Below are 20,753 nucleotides of genomic sequence, written 5' to 3'. Positions count from 1 at the left end.
CTATAATACGTGTTTCCCAGTTTTGCCTGTTGCTAGGCAGCCAGGGCTTTCCACCCTGGTGACCTTCTGTACCCGGCCCCTCATTCTGTCTAAGTACCTAATCTAACAAAGAGACTATAAAAAGCAAGAGGAGAAGAAATCTTAAAGATAACATACAAAGAGAAATGTGAGGAGGAATAAATATTAGAAAAAAAAGGGGAACTAATCAATCTAAAAAAGTAAGAGAAAAATATAATTGTAGATCTTTTATGAAATTGTTGCCTAGGAAACTTGACTGGGGTGGTTCTATTGGTACTGAATGATTGTTGAAGAGCACATGGTATTTAGAGTCTGTTGGCTCTGCCGGTATCAGCTGGAAAACAAACATATTTCAGACATAATAGTTATGAGCACCCTATTTTCCATATTATACTATTTTCCTAACAGTAGAGAAATTTGATTTCAATAATTTAGAGGGTAAAAGGAGAGGAGTAGTAAGATTGAAATACAGGATGGTGAAATTTTTGAGAAGTCAGATTAGCCTAGGATGGTACATTAGTATGTGTAACATTGAGCAACACACCGTGGAAAAAGTAAATTAGGAGGCAGCTCAAAGTCCATTTGGCAGCGTAAGATCAACTCTACAGTTGGACAAGTATGCTGCTGAAAAACATTTTTCCATGTAAAGAGCTTGACATACCTGAGGTTGTGTAGTATAGAGACAAATGAAATTTTATATTACAAAGTAGTTTTTATTTTCCATTTGTATGCAGGTTTCATGGATTCTAACTTAAAAAAAATCATAGCATATTAAAGAACAAAAGCATTAAAAAAAAGCCTGACTGCTCCCATTTGAATTCGTCTTTCCTGTAGTTTACGGTATTTTCAGGAAATGTTAGTATTACTTTTTTACAAATAACCCCATTTCTATTGTGTATCTTGGGCTAAATTCTTGGTCTGCGAATGTGTGTGTTTATGGCAGCCTGGAGCAGGGCAGGGCAGGGGGCAACAGGGTTTAGAGAGACTGTTTTACACAATGAGTAGTGAATCAGTGAGATGGAAGCTACCAAACTCAGTTACATTTCTCACATCATCTCTTTTTCCTAAACAAAAATAAAAGTTAAGAGTGTAAGAATTTCTGCTGCTGTTTGGAAACATACTTTGATTATATCACCGAAGTTTTCCTTCACATTAACACAGGTTTCTTATAAGGGAAAATCATATTCTGTTCTGCAGGATAGAATGAATCCTAGATCATAAATATGTATGTTTATAGACAATGACTTGCAAAGGCATAGCATAAAACAAAAAAAGTATCTCTGGCTTTTGGCAAATGTTTGAAATTCCTCCTTGGAATTGATTTCGTCAATCATTTACTCCTCCTTACTTTCATCTAACAGAACAAAGTTTAGTCTGAGAAGCTAACAGCAGGACTAGTAGTAAAGCAAATGTAGTACTTAATCTTTGGCCACCTATCTGGATGAAGGCCAAAATATTTTCCAAAATTGAAATTGGGCAGAGACAGTCAAGAAAATAGGTTGGATTTTTTGTCTTTTTATATTTATTTATTTTACTGGATGTAGGTAACACTGAAAGAAAAGTCAGGTATACATATATCTCTGCTAATTTTGAATTACTTAGGCATAGTTTATGTATGTATGTATAGATTTTTTTTAGGTCTTTATCCCAGTGTTGGCAGCCACACATTTTAATTCTAAGCAAGCCTTACAAAAGAGTAAAAAATAATCTAATTCAAATAATGATTACATTAAATAATTCTGAAAATTCCAATCAAATTTGTATTATAAAGGTAATATAGTATATTTCTTAGCTGCTGCCTTCCAAGTTACAATGGGGGGTGATAGGTGGAGGGGGACAAAGGGTGAAAAACTGTAACAACTGTAATAACAATTAAATACAATAGAATTAAAAAGGCAATTACCTGGGTGTATGACCTTGATTCTCCTCAAATATTATATTATGCAGTTGGCTTAGATACTCTTCTAATCATTTTATTCTGAAAATATTCTCTAAGTTTTACTATTTAAGAAAGAATTTCTTACATGATTAAAGGAAAGATAAAAATTTGGGAAAAATTTACAATTACTTAGACATACAAAACAATAAGAAAAGCATTAGTATTCAGATTAAGAAAGAAATAAGTGACAATACCAGAAATAGTTCACAAAGGAGGAAAAACAAAAGTTTGGAAAATATGAGAATGCGAAAAAACAGAAATTTAACTTTTGACTGTTTACTTAGGTTAAGGCAATACATATGTTGGTTAAGTGCATTAGCTGTACAGCATGCGCAATGTGCTGGGTATTGTTGTTGTATTGTTGTTGTGTCTCTCACACAGATCGCAAGCTTTGGGCAAGTCTGCATTTTCCCACTGTAAACTGGGAATAACCATGACACTTACCCATAGAGGGATTAATGACAATTTAAATAGGATTACTCTAATGTGCTTATATGTAGCATATATCGAGAGTTTAATCTTAATATATTATTGTTGCTCTGATGCTGGTGAAAATGTATAGTGACACATATTTTAATAAACAATTGGGATAATGTATTAATAAAATCTTAAGGAGTACTTAACATGCTCTCAATAGTTTTTAAGAATATTGGAAAAGAGATCTAGCAGTCTCAGTCTGAGAACCCCAATAAATTCAATGTGTCTAGATTGTTAATCATTTGGCAAAGGCAGTGAACTTACCAATGTTTGTTGAAGAGTATGTTTTATTATCATTTCATTAAAAATTCTATATCTTATTTGGAAAATTTTCACATGAGATTCTATTTATGAAAATTAAGAAATGTATTTGGTGTGTTTTTAGAGGTATAACTTTTTCAAAAAAATTTTTGGAAATGCCGCAGGTCCCTAACATTTTGAGCTATATAGCTTTAAAAACACAATTGCTTGCAAATTTATACTTAAATTCAATAAACTTACTTATTTACAGGAAAACCCAGAACATTTTTACTAATCATATAACTATATGATTTAACCACATTGTTTATTATTTTATATAAAATTTTTAGAGAATCTTCTAGGTTATTTAATATGTTTACAATAAATCTACAGCTACTCATATTTAGAGTACATAATTTCCAAGAAATATAGAGATAATAGACATAAAACATATCATTGCCTATAGCCCGTATTCTTGAAATGAAAGGCAACAATGCTTAATGCCTGAAAGTTTGTGTGCAGTTTCCTTGCCATTGACAGAGACAAAAAATGCTTCTGGTGCAGGGGATGTTGAGGAGGATCATTTAGCTGAGAAAAAAGACAAATGCACTTGACAAATTCTGTCTCACAGGCAGTTAGATTGCAGTAGACTCTTGCACTATAAAATATTTCCCATAATACCAGACATAGTGTTTCTTGCTTCTTTTCATGTCATAATTTGTGATTCTAGAATTAACCATAAATTATAAAAATTCACAACAGTTGCACTTGATGGTCAAGGAACATTTTATAGTATTAAGCAATTTGTGTTACTTTTAGATGTAACATGAATTGTGCTACCAGTTCAAACTGGATGAAGGTTGCATGCTCCAATTCTGAGTAGTTGTAATTTTATTGACATATACAAGGTTTATGAAAATTTTAAAGATTAAATAAAATGGCCCTGACTGGTGTGGCTCAGTTGCTTGGGTACCATCCATTCCTCAAAGTGAAAGTTTGCTGATTTGATGCCCAGTAAGGGCACATGCCTGGGTCATGGGTTTGGTCCCTGATTGGGGCACGTATGAAAGGCAACCAATCAATGTTTTCTTTTCACATTGATGTTTCTCTCCCTCTCTTTGTCCCTTCCTTCCTCTCTCTCTAAAAATAAATAAATAAAATCTTTGAAAAATTAAATAAAATTTTTGCTTTTTATTTTAATATGTTTAACACTCAATTTTTAATTTGAATTTGCTTTATAAATTTCATAGATAGCATTGATATTTCAGGAAAAATGCTTTGAAAACATAAAAATAATTTTAATTTTTTAAGTTTTTTATCTATTATTTTAATTCACTTTTAATGAAGCTATGTTCAAGCTTGTATACAATTAATAAGATTACATATCTTCTAATTCTTTATAATTGCTGTGAGTAGGACACCAAAGAGGTAGAAAATCTTCATTATTACTACATAATTATTTTGTTTAAATGAAGGCAAAAATATATTTTGTAGAATAGTCATATAATAATTCATAGATAGTGCCTCTTATTATAATTTATTCATACATTGATAGTTTATTAGCAGTACAATCCAAACATGCAATAATAACTAAATTCTTTTGCCTTCCACATTTTGCTAATTTTCAAAATATTGTGTTAGATTATGAAGGCATATTTGTCAAAGCCAGGGGATAGAACATGTATTTAATAGTATGTATGTCTCTGCTTTTATTTTGACTCTGGGACCCAGTAGTGTTAAAGGCAAGACGAACAGAGAAGAAACTTGGTCTAAACCTGGATGTTGTGAAAGAGTTTACAGTGGTGATAAAAGGAACACTGGAACGATTTACTCCAGGGCAAGGCCCGTGAATTGAGAAAAATGAAGTCAGGAGGTAGCTGATATGGACAGAGTAAGGGAAAGTGGAAAGAACCGGTGTGTGCAGATGAGGAAAGGATGGATTGTGGAACTTTTCCTATTCTGGGTTGCTTGAGTTTACTATGACTTTTTCTGTGTTTTTTTGTTTTGGGTTGTTTTTTTTTTTTTTTTTTTGCTAAATATGCGGTTACTTCAATTCTTTGTTATCTGGTATACAAAACAAACTCATAATTAAACCTTCACATTAGATATCTGTTTAATGGATTTAAACCTTTGTGCAGAAATGCAGGTGTGTAACAAATCTGTGCACAAATAAATATGTACCCTTAAGTTTTTCTTTGAACACACTCATCTAGAAGGTGTGATGAAACCAATGTCAGTTAATTCTACCTCATTAAGTAAATTCAGGATTGCTAACCTGAGTGTGCCAGTTTCTTCATTTGTAAAATGGGTTTTATAGTAATGCCTATCTCATAGGCGAGATGTGAGAATTAAACTGCACAGAGTAATGCCCAGTCTGGGGAAAGCCCTATATGTTTGCTACCATTATCATTGCCTCCACCCTCATTTTCACTGTTGGGACGCATTCCAGGTGACAGTGGTAGTTCCTGAGGGAGCAAGGTAGGGCGCCAGTGTGTTACTCTCTGATTTCTATCACCTGTGCACGCCAGCTGAACAGTCATGTTCCTTTCCTGTTTCCACTCAGGTTACCACCCCATGCTCTCTCCAAGGCCTTTCTGGGTTCACTCCACACTCACCAATTTCCACACCTCTTTGGGTCGTTTGGAACCTACTTAGCTCAGGAAAATTTTGTGTCAGACACATCTACGTAAGTAATGCAAATGGCCACCGTTCTTCCAATGTTCTGCCATGTGGCTGGGTAAAATGGGAACCCAGGAAAGCTTGCTATCACCTCTCATTCCACCTGAGAAATGAGGAGCCAACTCATAGCCTCTCAGATCTTTCCAGTCATGTGTAGGATTGCTGTTCGTACTGCATCTCAGGACTCAGCCTGTAGAAAAGAGGACAGTGGAGGACATGGGGTTCAGCAAGGACCCAAACCGAAGTTACTTGATATCTATCACTGCAAATCCACTGCTCCACCCCAGCTTTCTATTCATCCCCCACTCCCTGCTTTCCTGTGGGCAAACCTCTTCTAGTGACTCAGTTGGCCAGCAGGAAATCTGTTAGTTTGGTTGAAAGAAAGGCCAAGGAGCAAAAAGAACCCAAAATTTATATTTTAAAATAATACTTTGTTCTAGCAACTCTTTGTGCTCTGAAAAAGAAACGACTTCTCATTTAGGTACTTTTGCTGTGTTTGTAATCCAAAGGGCAAGAACCAGTTTTTGTACAGAATCTGTTTCTCTGGAGGAGTAACTTCCTCATTACGCAATGAAGCCTGTGGTTCTCTGGGTTACATTTTCTTTCCCTCTCCTGGGTTAAAGTCTAAATAGTGGATTCTATATGCATCTCCCATGACCAGAATTGCCAGTCATTTGACAGGGGATTGCCTCCTCTAAGTGCTGGCCTGGGCCTCTCCCATCCCTCCGTTCCCTCCTTTGGGGACGTTGGCCATTATGCAGGAGGAAGCTGTCCTTCATGAGAGTTAGCTTTGCTTATAAATAGGGTGATTTGCACCCTTTGTCTTAGCTTCTGATACTTTTGAAAGTAAAAGGGGACACTTAATAATTACTCCAGGACAATAAATGTGATTTGGGATAAACTCTCTTTCATTCTGCCAACGCAGCTTTGTAGCGCTCACAGTTCACAGGCAATCTAGCTGATTTCCCAACTTGAAGTTCTAACCAGATCCACTCTATCCACATGGGGACGGCTCAGTCTTTCTACCAATTGTCTACTTCAAGAAAATATTGGCTGATAGGCTCCATAGAGCCACTGGCCACTCTCTGATTGTTGAGTCTGCATGGTTTCTGTTGTTTTTAGCTTTGGTTTCTTTTTAAGAATCTCAACTAAGAACAAAAGGCTGTGTCTATATAGGCAAACAAAACAAAGAGTGCTTACTCCAGACTAAATGGTAAGCAGCTGTCTAGAACAGTTCTCTCTCTCTGGGACTAAGTAGTTCTTTCTGGCTTTATCACAAGTCACAGCTCCCCTTCCAAGGCACAGTTTGTCTCCCACTGCAGATTCCAGGCCACTGCCTTGATGGCAGCTCCATGAGGCAACAGAGGCTCTCTGTCCTTCTGTGCTCTTGTAGACAGCTTTTAAGAGAAATTCAGAATCTGAGGAATGGGTTCTACACATAACTTTCACTCCTTCCTAGGTGCTCTCTGGAGATTTAGAGAATTGACTGTCTGTATCAGCAATTTACAAGGCTTTGTTGCCTCTCGTTTTTTTTCTTGTCCAGAGATTCCTATGCAACTACCTAGAAAATTTAAAGCATTCAATAATTTACTCACATGCAGTGGTTTATCTGAAATTAGTATTAACTTTGGACTCTGCCTCATCCCCACATGAAAATTCCCTCCCATCTATCAGCTCAAGATAATTTGGTTCTGAGGTGAGCATGTATTGTTACAGAAAGACTCCTAAGCATAGTGGCTACCACTATTAGCCCACAAGACCCAGTTGTATTAAAAATGTAACTTTACATTTCTAATTTCAAAGTTAGTTTCTGTTGATGTAAGAAATGTGCAAACCTGTAGAAAATTTATTTTTAGAGTTTACTTTAGCCAAATTTACAACATCAGCCAGGGAACAAGATCTCAAATGCTTCGGAGAACAACAGTTTGTTTTACACATTAGGGATTAAAGCACAAATTAAGGAATGTAGAGGGGATTACCTGAGGGTGGGAGAAAACAAGGATGGAAATTAAATTAAAGGGCAGTTAAAATTAACTGAGAAGGAGGTGTCTAAAAAGAAAGATTTCCAAAATGTGTTAATCTAGATGCTCAGAAACAATGAGCAGGAAGTGCTTTCGGTAAAGATAACCTTTTACTAAACAAGCTCTACACCTGGGGCACCACCCACAATGCCTAGCTAGTTAGGAATTTATGATCAGATTATCCTATGAAGTTACTTTCTACAGAACCCCTTTCTCATCCACATTTCAAATAGGAGTTCTACAAAGTAATAATCTCGGTCAGTTCTAGTTAATCTCAGTTCATTTCAGGTTGGTTTTTAGCTGATGATTATGTCATATATTATAAAGAAAATCAGGCAACTATTTCCTCATCTTCTCCCATTAAGTCTACTAGCTTCCCTGCCTCGGTGTCCACATGCTTGGCCTGCCCATCTCTTTCAATAAAGGGAATGTCCCTACTGCTCCTAAAGCAAGTCTTTTACAGGCTACAGTTCCCAGGTCCTTCTTACTTCTCAAGGTCTCATCTCCTGAAATTATACTCTTTTTCTTAATTTTCCCTGAGACCATCAAGCAGTTTGGAAGATCAGGCTTTCCAATTCAAAAGCATTAACTTCTAATTTTTTTTTATCTTACCCCATTCGCCCAACCCTCCTTCTCCTTGGTGGTAGTAAGAGGTGTTTTGAAGAGTAATAGAGTAAAAGAGAATTTCCAGGATGAAAAACACATTGATTAAACAGTAGAAAATGTATTATCCTATTGCATTTTGATTTGCAATGTCACCGTGTCTCCTTGAACTTTGACAGTACCTTTGCTGAGACCACCACTGCTTCCCACCACTCCACTTTTTTGTTACTACAAATAGTCAAACATATCATCATCTCCAAGAGACTTTAATGAGGACTAAACTGACATCCCCTTGCAGACAATCATTAGGAATGGTCTTATTGCCCATGATGTCCAAGCCTCCCTGGTCATCTTTTATAACTCATAACTCATCCTTTATGGCTCTAAAGCATTCCTTCCCATCTAAAATATTGTACGCTGAGAAATGCAGGCAGCTTCATCACGATCATCCAGGCACCCTAGAGAAAGAGAGAGTCAGCAAGCCCGAGAGCCAGCTGGTCTGAAAGCCCTGAAGTCCTTTTATTTCACATTTTCTCGTCCATAATTCCATGAGCTCTGGAGGCATTTAACTTCTCAGCCAACCGCACCCTAGACCATTGTCTCTGCCTGTGCCCCCCCCTACTCCTTCCCAGTGACTGGGTCAGATCTCTCTGTATCAGCTGCTCCGGTCTGCATGACAAACTTTTTAGAAGACTTCCCTACACTCACAGCATCTAACTTCTTAGTGTCTCTTAAACCCACTGTCACCCAGTCTACAGAAATGTTTCAAAAGTATCCAGGACTTCCATGTTACCCAATCTGGAGATCAACTGTGTTTATCTCTCCACATTTCTCATCCACATTTGACAAAATTGATCAGTCATATTTTCTTGAGGTTCTTCTTCCCTTGGCTTCTGATAGGTGGGGCTGCCCTAGTTTTCCTCCCATTTCACTGGCCACTTCTCAGCTTCCTTGTCTGGAACTTCAACCAATTTATTAATGAATCACTTATCTATGTTTCTACACTCATTCCTTGGAGTTCAAAAGTCAGATTATCTAATTCATTTCCATGATTTAAAGATCAATTATATGTTTCTGGTGGCTCCTAACTGTATATTTTAGCCATAAATCTCTCTTCTGAGTTCTAGACAGACATATTTAAAGTCTACTTGATGTTTGCCTCAAATGCACAATAGACATTTTAAACTTATGATTTCTAAAAGATAAATGCTGATTCACCTCTTCTAATCCAGTCTTTCCCTTCGTTTCCTCAATGCACTAAATGGAATCCCAATTCAATGTTGCCCCAACCAAATGTTTCGTGATCTTACGTTACACTGGCCTTCCTCGCGTGCAGGACAGGTGATATCAGCATCAGATGTACGGTGGCTGTGAGATGCAACATTTGACATTAGATGTCATGTCAGAGAAGATGACTGAGGACTAGATATTTGTGATGTCACCATAACAGCCAGTTCCTTTCTGGCCCCTGGCCCTTTCACCTCATTCTTTGTCTTCAGATCTCAGATGAAGTCTCATGAAGGAGGAAGTGGGGAGCCTTGAACTGACTTAATGAAAACCTGAAATGCATTAATAATCATAGATTTCACCAAGTTTCCAGAAAAAAGGGACTATATAAGAATTTTTACAATTAGTTAAATATGAAAAGTTGAGTCAATAATCAAGTTCACTTACATAAAAACAAAGATGCACATTATTCTGTGTAGGTTTGGACTGCAAATATGTGCCCATTATCTTTGGGACTTCTCTCTCATATGTGGCATGTGGGCCTTCTTTTCTGGCTGAGTTCTGAAGGAGGGCATGTGACGTGAATCCCTGCGAGTCTGCAATATGACACACTGAGGTTCCAAAAGAAAGTATTAGTGCCCCCATTCATATCTAATTTTATATAAATGAAATGTAAATTCATCTTTACTAAGGTTTATATATAAATTGTCATGGGTCATTTACTCAGACATGTCAGTCATTTGGCACAAAGTGTCCTGAGGAAAGAGTACATGATAGACAGGGGCAGTCTCGTTTTTCATACATTTCAGCTATGATTTACTGTTTGTATGTAGACCCAATTATGTGAATTCATAAATAGTGTTATGCATTTTTATTTAAGCTAAGCATTATAAAATGAGATTGAAAGACTGGAAAAATGTCTTTACAAAACTGAGGATTTAGAATAATTCTAATAATGTACAAGCTGACAACAAAAATGTGTTAATATGTGTTTTACTCTTAGTATAAGTTGTAAGCCATATTCTAAGGTGTAAGTTGGGAACATAAAAATAACTTTAGCAGGAAAAGTTGGCTAAGGTTCACAAAGTTTACAAGAAGACCACTTGGCTTATGAATTACATCTATTATTATGAAAAATAATATTCAATCTAAAGTACATATTTATATTTGGTCTTGGAATAATAGCTAACAGCAATATGGGGCTAGCTACAATAGTGCTAATTGTAATAGGAGACAAGACAATATATAAAAATATTGTTTTATCTTCATCTCATTGTTTTTAATTTGCATTTTATATGCATTGTAATATTAATAATATAAATACATACACATATATGAGCTGGACAAACATTTTTCTGATGGAGCACAAAATAAAATATATTTAGAGACCATCTCTCAATAGGACAGCAATTAGAATGGCAGGGCTGTCTCTAAGTACTGCAGTGGAAAATCTTAGAGCTACACAGTGCTGTAAGAAGTTTCTGAAAGAAACAAACTCCCTTGGGACCAATATCATGTTTTGTTCTCCTTTGTGTTTTTCCTTTGTAAAGTTATAAAGCAGAGTCACTGGTGTCACATACTCAGAACCACTCCCATACCCTCCTGTTCATTAATTTATTCAAACAGACATATTAAGCATACCCTATGTGTAGAATGTGACTGGAAAGAGCACATTTCTGCTGAGAGTTTCCAAACCAAGTTACAAGAATTCTTGGCATAAATTTTACATTGTATTCCGTTGCTATCTTTCCTCATAGGGCGTGTGCACACTATGCAAATCAAATTACAAGAAGAGTTTCTCATTGCTCAAGCTAAAAAAAATCTGGGCATGCAAATTAATTCTAGTTAATTCCTAGTTTAAAAACTGATTTCCAATAAAGAGCTACATTTCTTACTCCTCTTCCTTTATTTTTCTCCTTTTGCTACATTAAAACAGTTACTGGTTACCAGAAGAATCCACTGTTAATCAGGGTTAGGCAGAGGATGCAAAATAGGATGCTAGCTAACAACTACTGAGTACTTGCTATAACACTATTATAAGCCCTTCATTTGTATCAACTCATGTAATCCAGTGACCACTTAACTATGATAATACCCATTTTAAAGAGAAACTGAGGCACAGATAAGTTAACTAATTTACTTAATGTTATAGATAGTAAGAAGTAGAGGCAGGATTTAACCCCTGGCAATCTGGCCAACGAGTATAATGTTCTGAATCACTGTGCTGTAATACTATCCTAGCTCACTTATGGTTCAGTTGGCAAATGACCATAGTTGTTCTTTTTTAACTGCATTAAGGTATAATGTATGTACAATACATAAAGCCACTTAAAGTGCACTGTATGATAGCTTTGACAAATGTACACATCTAAGTATCCAATAAACTAATTAAGATGGATTTCCCTCATATCCCTTTGCAAGAAATAGCCATTGAGTAGCTGACCCTTTCATCTTTATAAAATGTCCCTGTTTATCTCTGGTAAGTTCCTTGTCCTGCTCCACTGTGTCTCCCAGTAACACAGTACTTCCGCTTTCTTGTGATTAGCATTTGCGTGATATTTGGGGTATTATTTACTTTTAACATATGTGACTTTATAATTAAATACATTTTTGTGGGCAGTGTGTACTTGGGATAGATATAAGTTTTGTCATCTTACTCTGTTTTCTATTGGTCCAAGTCCATCTGTTCTTTGTTCCTTTTTCCCTCTATTTTTTTAATTAATTAAAAAACATTTTAGCTCTGAGTCTTTTCACTTCATATTTTGACTACAAAAATATGACTGGTGACTAATTTACATTAATTATTAAACTGGTCAGTTGGGCAATTAATGTTTTATAAGTGGCTTTTAAAAATAATAGTGAATAGCTTGATTTGTTATAACATTAGATTAAAATGATTTTATCTAAATTAAATAACACTGTTATGGTTGCCAAAATAGATATAACAAAAACTACAAAACACCAGAAATGAAAAGATGGATTTTTATGAAAGACAAAACTGTAAGTGTGACTTCCTTAATGCACAACTTGTTTCAAAATTGATATAAACAGAAAAACGAGTGTTTGGTGAGATTTTTCTTTGATGTCAATTAGGGCAATTTTGTTGGCTGTAATACTTAAAAGAGTGAATTGGGCATATATCACTACAACAAGTTAAAATGAATCTTTTGTAGTTTTCTAAGTGATTGGTACATAGTTCTTTATTAACTAAATAATTAGAGTTTTAGTCAACTCTCATTGAAGCAAAATTTATGAAATTTTCATGTTAAATCTAACTTGATTTACCCAAGAAAATCAATCATAAATAGCTGATTTAGTTCCTTCTCTCTTTCTCAATTCCATCCTCAGAAGAGGATTTAAAGTGTTTTCTATCTCAAAGTTTTACTTTAGTAGAATTTTTTGTTACCCTACCTTAGAATACTGAATGCATCAGGGTGACCATTTCATGAGGTGTGAGGTCTGAGGCCTCTTCAGACCTGAAGCATTCAGTATTCTAAGGCTGGGTGACAGTTAACATCTGAAAACAGACCAACTAAATGTAGAAACAACCAAAAGCCCTGGGACATTAGAGAAGAAGGAGCATAATTGATGATCCAGACCAGCAACCATCATTTCCAGACTATGATTCAAATGCTGAAGTGATTAAATAATTTCTCTGAAGGTAAATACACAGTCCATGGAAGAGCCCTCTGTTTTGAACTTGACTAGTAATCTTTCAAAGTCAAAACAAGAAAATCATCTCATAGTATTATAATATAGGGCAGTCAGAGATTATTATATTCACTTATTTATGCACTGGATTTGAACACAATAAGAATGCTAATATCTGGGTTGTGGAGTTTTGCTTCATTTTGTTTTAATTATTTTTGTAACCCAAGGCTATTTGAAGAGAGTAAAAGGATTAAGAACACAGAATTATATGCAGGAAATAAACATGCTACAAAAGAAGTATTACACTTTTGAATGCTTGGAGATAAAACTTTTTGGTGTCTAAACTGAAAGACTACATGTAACAATGATACAATCATTTCTAAAAAATAAATTTTAACTCAATTCTTATTTGTTAAAACATAGAAAAGAAGATGATTAAAGAGAGAAAACAATTATCTCCTGAAGGATCCCCCAAAATCCTGAATTGAGGCATTATTTCAATTGTTACAACCTATTCTCTCTTTGATAAAAACTGAATGTTTTCTCTTGCCATTGCAAGTCAAACAATGGTCCTTTTGACCTTGGTTTCTTAAACTTCACATATCCGCCAGTCCTACACCCAAGACCCTGCCCCCAGGGAAGGGATATGTATGCATATTTTTCCTATAAATTAAAAATCCATGTCTTAATTAAAGTGCTTGTCATTATTCAGAATCTATACTTGATCCTGAGTATTTTGAAACATTATTTGAGAGTAAAACTTGATCTTGTCTCAGTGGCAGACACAAGTCAACTAGGTTGTTAGGACTGAAGTATGTAATTAGAATGTTCTCATTAGAAAGAGAAATATAATTGTAGAGCAAATTGAGTTCTCAAGTTCATTGCTGAAAGTATTCTCATTTTTGCAGACAAGCAACATGTGAAAACCATATCACAAGAATGCTGGTTGATTTTTTTTAAGAGCTAATCTCTTGTACCTTTACATATAACAAAAAACTTGAGTCACACCCCCCCCCAAAAAAAAAAAAAAAACCTCTGTAACATTGCTCCATATTTATTTGGTATATAAATGTTACAATGAAGAAAGAAAAACTATGGCTAGTCATACTTATACCATTTTACACATCTTTTTCTCTGAATGTTTACTGGATTTTTTTCTTATTTTTAGATTTATTTATTTGAATTACATTTGATTCAAAAATATTGCTAGAATTAGAGTTTTGTTTTCTTTTCCTTCATTACACTAAATGGAGTGGCATTTTGATCCATAGACTGATACCAATTTTCAGTCACATAAAGTTTTCCTCAATTATAATTTTGTTTATTATACATCTTCATTTAATTGCTTCAATGTCTTTCTTAGTAATATCTATATTTATCGGGCTGTATTTACATTTTCTTTGTGTCTAACATTTTCACTTCCACTATTCATAATGTCTCTTCATTCTGGAAATTCTCTTCAAACAATATCATTCTATTTGTTACTCTCCCCTTGGTTGACCTAATTCCTTCTATTTAGTTATTAATTTCCTTGGGTCTTTTGAATACATCCATCTTATTTTTAAAGTTTCTCATCCGGATCATCTTTTTATTTCAATCTATTTTATTCTTATGGCATTTTGCTTCTACTTTGTATAGCCATTTGCACCTATTGATATTCCAAATAGACATTTTTTTCTACTATTTGTTTTGATAAGTCATTTTTCAAGGATATACTCTTATTCTCTATTGTCCAGATAATGGTTGGCTACTTTTTTAGTAGATATACCCACAGATTTGACCCTACATTTGATTATTATTTTCTGCCTCTCCTCTTTAAATGAAGAGAAATACTTATCCAGACCTAGGATTTGTTACAAACAATAGGGGTGAGTTTTTAAAATTTTTTAACTAAGCTTACTTCCCAGAGGGTAACTGGTAGAACCCTCCTCTCAGATATAAGAGCTTAGCTTGGCTTAGCTAGAGGATGCTAGGACCAGCTACCGGTTGTGAAACCACTGTGCAATGAGTTGGAATATTCTCTGCCCTACAGCCTAAGTCTCTGATGCTTTTGACACATAAGCAGGAAAAACTACCATATTCATAATTTACTGCTTTAAGTGTTTTTTTGTATCTGTAACTACACTTATTAGGATACAATATGCTACTTTTGATCCTTCTCTGATTTCAAGGTGTTGGAGGAAAAAGAAAGTTCAGAAAAGAGGAAACAACTATAATAGTCCAAATATTTGAAGACTCAAATGTTAAATCTTTAAAACTCCTGGTAGAAGATATAGATGGTTATTTTGGAGGTTTGTGCAGACTGTTTGATTAAACAACACACAGAACACACTGACTATAAAATAAAGCATTGATAAACTTGGAAATACTAAAAGAAAAGTTTGGCCATCAGAAGCTACATCAAAGAAAGTGAAAGTTACAGACCTGCAGAAGATATTCATGACACCCACACTCAGAAATACTTAATACATAATAAGGAAAACACTACCTACATAAAAATGAGCAAAAGATAAACAGACATTTCACGGAAGAAGAAACAACAGGCCAATCAACACGTGAAGAGATGTTCACTTCATTAGTGGTTAAGAAAATATAAATCAAAACAAATTTAATTAGCAGTTTACATGCTTTTGATTGGCCAGCATTAAAAAACCTGTCGGTACTGCGTTGGGGAAGATGTGGATCCACTGGTGAATGCCCATATGGGCAAAGCCAATTTGGAAAATAATTTGACATTATTGTCTAGACATATGACTCAGCAATTACAATTCAAGCTATGTACAAAAAAATCCCCCCAAAATATAACAAAAATATTGCAGATGTAAATGTTAATTTTCAGGATATTATATAATGATGTAAAATATTTTATAAAGATAAATACACTATATGTGTTTTAGAAAAACATATACATACATTTAAGCTACATAGAGCAAGGAAGTGATAAATACGAGATTCAGGAAGATGAATATTTTGATGGAAAGAGGCAGGGACATGGATGCAGAAAAACCATTTGGTTGTTGTCAAAGTCTTAGGCTTGGTTTTGGGTGAAAGGTTGACATGTGTTCATTTATTATATTAATGAAAACAATTACTTATGTAACTTACCAAGTAAATTAAAATTGGCCATGTAGAGACAAATGATAAGATTATGGCAATAACCAAAGAGTATAAACAAACTTGGTGTCCCAGATAATAATCAGATTGAATCAGAATTTTCTCTTAGAGAAGGACCTGAATTTGGTTGAGAAATACTTTAGTAATTAACAGTATAGTCATGGATTTGCAGACGTCGAGGAAATAAAAGAGGTGGTTAGTGTCGTCCCAAGATATTGAATTAAAAAATGTTAATGTACATGGAAAAAAAAAGAAATAAATAGGAATTTGGTTGTAGGAAAAAATGGGGAAAAGAGTGAGGATATGACACAATTCAAACACATTTTTTGTAACGTACACTTTGACTTCTCAAAACTTTAGGAAAATGTGCCGAATTTGCAAATGTGTCCTTTTAGTTATTTTCTCTGTGTTCCTCATCTGTCTGACACACTGCAAATCATGTTGAGTACCTGAGGGCTACAAGGCCATACCCTGAAATTCCTATGGCTGACAGCAACAGGAATCTGGAAGTGACTCATGAAAACTTGTCTCAGGAAATTTGAAGATATCATCACGATGATGTGTCCTTCACGATGATGTAGGACATGAAAAGGCTTTCCAAATAATGCTATCTATCCATCTTTGGTTTTCTTTTAAAGATTACAGATTAGGGATATAAGCAGCATATAATCCTCAAGATTAATAGTCTTTCGACATTTCTGCTTTTTATAATTTATAGGTTATATTTATGAGAAAAAATATAACATATAATTTATACAATTCTTTTCTAAGCTGTATTTGTAAAAACACATCAATACACAAAATGTATTATTATACATGTTTTACATAGAACCATTTCACTCTTCAATAACAAACATTTTCTTATGTGTACCAAAAGGTAGAAGATATATATATATTTGGTGAGTGATTTTAAGTTGCAGAAATACTGTAATTTACTAAAATTTCTCCATGGGGTCATTTATATTTATGTCACAAATTTTATTTTTAAAATAATAAATATTTCTAAATGGATAGAAAAGTAATATAAAAAAGCATTAAATTTATGAGATTCTGACATTTTTTAACAATATCAAATGGAGTCTCACACTTTATCAGATTGATGGGTACTAACATTTGTAAAGTTACTTTTATGTGTGTGAAACCAACAATAAAAATAATATAATGATAATTAACAATGGATGCAATGGATATTTCCATCTTAAAAAGTTGCTTTGAAATAAAAAGAAATTACTACCTCAAATTTATTTTATTTTAATTTTATATCATTAGCATTCACATATGCTTATAACACTATGATTTCAATAAGCATGGGTGCAAAGTACTATAAATGTCTATGGCTCATTTATAATTTGTTGTGATTTTATTTGTCACACTATGTCAAGAGCTACTACAATAAATTATCTGGAAAATATGTGTTGCAAAGACTTAAAGTTTTGTTTCTTTTGTAAAAGAGTATGAAAATATCTTCTTCATTTAAAGGTGCAGGTTGACCCATGTGCTCTCTTGAGATAAGATTTTTCAATGTCCTCAGAAACGCCTCAATATAAATGAAAAGAGTGCTGATTAAATTTATGAATCTTGGAAATCTGTATTATGATTTTGGATATATTCTATTGCAATACAGAACTTTATATGTTAGATTGTTTTTACACACTTTATCCTTAGAGTAATTGGGTCATGTTTCTTCTTTGCTAAGTATCATATAATGCATCATCATCATTATTAATTTAACTTTATTTTTATTATGTACATTATTACAGATGTCCACCCATTTCTCTCCTTTGCTTACCTCCACCCAGCCCTCACCCCCACCCCTTCCCTCAGGCCATCACAACACTATTGTCTTCGTTTATGGGTAGTGGTTATATTCACCTAACACATTATTTTTAATGTGGAGGTATCCTTGGTATGAATTACACACCATTTCTGGAATCATGGGTAGGGTCAGAGAACTAGCCACATTACTGGTCTTTTATATTTATTTTGTATTTAAGCACTGAAGAAATATTAGAATGCATATTTACTCATATGATTCTGGCATGCTGAAATATACCATTGACTTTATAACTCACAAGTCATTAAATGCATTAGCATACATAGAATTTTAACCTAAGATTTTGTTTTTTACTGCAATGTCCGGCCTTACCTAAGATTACCTCTATCAAAATCTCTTGGAAACCTTAAAATGCATCAAAAATCTCCCCAGTTGATTCTAATGTTCAGTTTTAGGAACTACTATTGTGGAATACTTCTAGACATACAAAATCTCTATCCTTTTTAAAAATTCCGCCTTCTTAAAAAATGGCCTTATTAAACTATATTCAGTCATCTCTGAGTAGTGGATTGGGTGTGATAAACTGACTCACCTGACTTCTGTTTCCACTGCCTTCTGTGGTCCTCTCTGGTTTGCGGAGACAGCGGAGAGTAAAACATTTCCCAAACTCCTATACCTACACTTGATTTAGGTACTGCCTGTCACATGCACTTGTGCAAGACTTGAATTCAGAATTCAGTGAAGTGGTGAGAGAAAATGTACCCCAGACATCCACTTTGCTATTGACATCTGGCCCATGTGGCATGGCCCTAGAATCAGTATTTCTGAGTGAAGCTCCGTGATTCCTGAATGACAGTTGAAGCAGAGTATTTCTGGAGCCAGCAGGGAGGAAAAGAGCTTCCTGATTCCTCAGCGTTGAAACTGTAGTAGAGGCTGTTTCCTCCTGAGGCCAGTTTCTGTGACGTACCTGTGTCTGGGAGTGTTCCCAAAAGCTCAGCTCAGCGTAAAACCTGGCCCTCTGACTCTTCTAAGGATTTTCTAAGTATTGACTTCTCTACATTTTGCCTCGTTTCTAAACTAGCTACAGTGGTTACTTTAATCTTCAACTAATCCAAGATTAATGCTTTCCTTTTTTAGCTACTCATCTGGCAATCATTACACAAAGTAATGATTTTTTTGGCATTTCATATGCAGAGTTAACAGAGATCTTCAAAGATTTTAAGACCTTCCCCCAAAGAAAATCTTATAAAGGTTTTATTTACAAATGACAATAATGTTTAATGAGGAGACTGGCAAGTCCATTGAAAGACCATTTTCCATGCATACTCATTGGCACCAGGTTTCTGTACATGGCATGTCCTGAAGGCTTCCTACTCTTGCATTTAATAAATGAATCAAGTACTTGGATGTTTTCTCAGATTACCCTATGAGCTTTTACTTCAAAGAAAAAAAAATCCTGAAAACAATGAGTCGTAATTTTCTCCTAAAATTAACATGACAGATTTAATGAGGAAAAGTTTTGGATATCCTTCCCAGGAAATTATATGCTATATGTGGCAAAGAGATAGAAACTTAGAAAAGACCATACGTACAATAGTTCAAATCCCTACTTTTGTTTGAAATTCTCTGATTCCTTGTGTTCACTCTATATATGGCCTCATACCATTAACATTCATTAAACAAACACTGTGCTAGACAATGCAGTTAAAGCACAATGGAGAATAAAAAATATGAATGCTAAAATAGATGCTACAGGAAGCTCATATTCTAATGGGGGAGAAGGGTATTAAACAATTGATCACAATAGTATTAAATTAAAATTACAGTATGCTTAAAAAGACATAAATAAAACCATGTGGTGACATGGTCAAGGACTTCCTCTACATTTCACACCCAAGAAAATATGGAGAGTGGACTACTTAGCTAATGGGAAGTAAAAGGAGGAGAACCCGCAGGCAACAGGAAACAATGAGGACATAGGAAAGATAGTCGATACTTCATCCCATTGTCTTTACTAGCTTTTCATTTTCCACTAGAGAAGTACACCACTTCTTTTCAAGAGCGTGCCACCCCTGGAGGTATATCTTTTCTCTGGTCTACTTCCCATTTTAAAAAGTGCAATAATATAAAAATTTCACAACATCAAGGGACATATAATAAACAATTTTTTCACACCTTCTCTCTCATCCACTATGCATATTGCATTAAACCCCCTTTGAAGGTTGAAATCTTCACTCCTCCCACCTAAAGCTGGTTTAGCTGGTTGGTTGTTTGGTGTATGGGAGATAATGACAAGGGTGCATGTGACCGACCGCTGAGTCCCCAGGTAACTTTCTGCCACTGTTTCAGAAAAGGGGGCTGTCTGATCTTGTCCGTTCCTATCATGAGGTAGTTTACAATTATATTGTGTAATGACATGTTTCCAACTACAGAAATATTCTATTGCCATTTTTATTGTATGATCTAGTACAATAAAGAACCTTAGGTAAGCACTTTGAATGTCATTTCACCTCTTACCTCTCTTGGATATTTTGTATGAAATAGTGTTGTGGCCTTGTTTGGCTTAGTTTCACCAAGAGTAGTGAATAAAAATTGATTCCTAACCTCTGTTTTCTAAAGAAGAAAAAATTGCCACAAAGCAGATGTCAGGAGATTTAGCCCCATATGGAAATATTGCTGAGATTTCCCAAAGCAACTTCTCCTTATTTATTCCTTTTATTTCACTGTTAAAAAATATTTACAATGGATTATTTAGAGTCCATATTGCCTGAGAAAGGGGTTGCTCTGTCACAATCTTTCCTTTTTCAAGCCTGTAAATATATTTATGTTAAAAAAAGCCACAACAAAATCATACATTGCTCCTAAGTTAGGGAAGATTGGAAAAAATCTGTTCATTTAATTCTTCTTAGTATAAAACAGTATCTTCTCTATTACTTCAATTTTTTCTCATTAAAATCTTTAATAATCAGAGCAAATAATTTACTATATGAAAACAATCATTCTTAGGTAT

The 20,753-nt window shown here is 34.7% G+C and overlaps 1 long non-coding RNA gene across 1 annotated transcript; it reads right to left on the bottom strand.

Moving 5' to 3' along the window:
* Positions 1-9,289: 9,289 nt before the first annotated feature.
* On the bottom strand, positions 9,290-18,723 carry LOC128627371 (uncharacterized). Its single transcript, XR_008391552.1, has 3 exons — positions 18,336-18,723; positions 9,652-9,815; positions 9,290-9,536 (listed from the first exon to the last, which is right to left on the bottom strand). It is a non-coding gene; the product is annotated as an uncharacterized LOC128627371 (long non-coding RNA).
* Positions 18,724-20,753: the final 2,030 nt, after the last annotated feature.

The sequence above is a fragment of the Artibeus jamaicensis genome, unplaced genomic scaffold (assembly GCF_021234435.1).
Source record: "Artibeus jamaicensis isolate MK-2021 breed Jamaican fruit bat unplaced genomic scaffold, CSHL_Jam_final contig_387, whole genome shotgun sequence".
NCBI classification, from domain to species: Eukaryota; Metazoa; Chordata; class Mammalia; order Chiroptera; family Phyllostomidae; genus Artibeus; species Artibeus jamaicensis.
Note: the sequence above shows the minus strand (reverse complement) of the source record. Positions and strands in the feature narration are given on the sequence as shown.